Here is a 2,277-nt window from a genome sequence, read left to right on the forward strand (position 1 = left end):
GGGGAGTGAGACCGGCACCCGGTGCCTTACCTATCCTTGCGTACCAACTTGCAACTAAGGGACTCCGAACATATGCTGTCATACTTTTGGCCATGGGCCACATTGCAAGACGACAACGAATGCTGACTAAATATGAATATAAAGCTTGGCCAACAAGGCCGTCATATTTGTTACAACTGACAAACCAACCAAATATACATACAAGGCCTGAAAGCCCAACATACTGCACTAACTCACAAGATATGTCTACAAGCCTCTACTAATGGATATACTGTGATCGGAACGGCTATCTGACCTAGTCATGACATATATACAAGATATACATAAGGCTCTAGACCCGAAAACTCCGAAAGGCATGGAGCTTACCGATCAAGCTGAGCTCGGGCAATACTTATTGAAGAGGCCTACTCGTCCGTCTGTCTGACCTGCACATATGAAATGCAGGGCCCGCAGAAAAGGGACGTCAGTTCGAAATAATGTACTGAGTATGTAAGGAAATATACTGAAAGCTGAAGCTGAGCTGATAATATAATAACTGCAAGTAGCTGGAAGTCAAAGATAATCTAAAGATATGCTTACCTGCTGATACTGACTCAATTCTCTCAATATAGTAATTAAATAGTTGTTCGGCCCTATAAGGCTCGATATACATATATATATCTGCTCTGCCGTAGTAGGCTCGTTCATAAGCGCTCGGCCATACTAGGCTCTGTATCTCGACCATGCTGGGCTCGCTCATACACGCTCGGCCACAGTAGGCTCGGTATATATATAACTGCTATGTCGTAGTAGCCTCGCTCATACGCGCTCGGCCATACTAGGCTCTGTATCTCGACCAACTGGGCTCGCTCATAAGCGCTCAGCCACAGTAGGATCGGTATATAACTTACCATCTGATCAGAGGTTGCCCAATAGGGGCCTGCCCATCTATTATAGCTCGATGGTAATGAAAATACTTTTAATATTGTATATATATAAATTATCTGCTCTCTTGACTGGAAGAAGGAAATACTCAACTAAATATGTAGTCCGATAAGGAGAATATTATAACTTACAACACTAGGAAAATATACGCAATTTGCGAGACTCGCAAAATATACATAAATTCCGTGATATGAATGTAATGACGAGATCATGCCAAATGAAAGAACAGCTTAACCTTAATATACCTGGAGTAGGAACAACTTCGTATAATTATCCCGTGGGAAACCTTCGTGGATTGAACTTAGAACCCAAAAATCGGATTTAAGCTTCTGCGCTTTTTAACTTGAGGAACGATATTTGCTTGGTTTTGAATTTGGACGAATGGAGTCTTGTTCTTACGTCCTTGGTTACAAATCACAAACTGATTGTGATTTTAGATCCTTTTACCAAGAAATGATACCAAGCAGATGGTTGTATTGTTGTAATGGTAATTGTTTAAAATGTGCTATGTTTAAATGGTAAATGTTCTTACGGCAGGGATTGAACAAATTTACCACTTTGTAAATTTGTTGATTGATATGCTATGTTCTTATGGCAGGGATTGATAATTGTAAATGTTTAAAATACAAGTCTTATTTAAGACTTTAAATCTTAGTCATGATTATGTTATGTTCTTAGATAGCCATTTTGCAAAAGTGACTAAGAGTCACCCTTTTGCTATTGTGGCTTCTTGCCACGTTGGGGGTTAATTTATTAAATTTTTATCCGCTTATTAGTTAATAGGGTAATGTCCCGTTACCCGGTAATTAATCAATTATCTGTATAATTAAAAACAATTATCCCAAATTACTAAAATTTATTTATTATTAAAATACTTCATATATACTTTATATGTTATACTACCGTGGTCATATGGTACCTTACATGGTACTAGTTCATAATTATCGGGTATTATCGTTCGACCCGTATTTTATTCCAAATTGGCCACTTTCAACGAAATTCATTTTCTTTGACTTGCTTCCCCTCTCACCTTCAAGAATTTACTAATCACTTGTGAAATAACATAATCCTTATAACCTCCAAATAATCTTTTACTTGGACTGATGTCAATTACCTTACGACAAATTCCACGTTTAATACTTTAGGGTGCAACATCATCGTAACTTAATACTGCGAAACGTGATATCGACGTAATATTGCGGGGCGTAACAAAAATTTCAGGCCTTATAAGCAAGCAACTCCATATCAGCAAAGGCCTCAACAAGGCCATCCAAGTTTTGATGACCTTTTGTACAAGTACATTAAGGTTACTGATGAAAAATGGAAAGCCAAAATTCAGCTCAAAAAAAATCT

Source organism: Nicotiana sylvestris, chromosome 3, assembly GCF_000393655.2.
Source record: "Nicotiana sylvestris chromosome 3, ASM39365v2, whole genome shotgun sequence".
In the NCBI taxonomy this organism is placed as follows: Eukaryota; Viridiplantae; Streptophyta; class Magnoliopsida; order Solanales; family Solanaceae; genus Nicotiana; species Nicotiana sylvestris.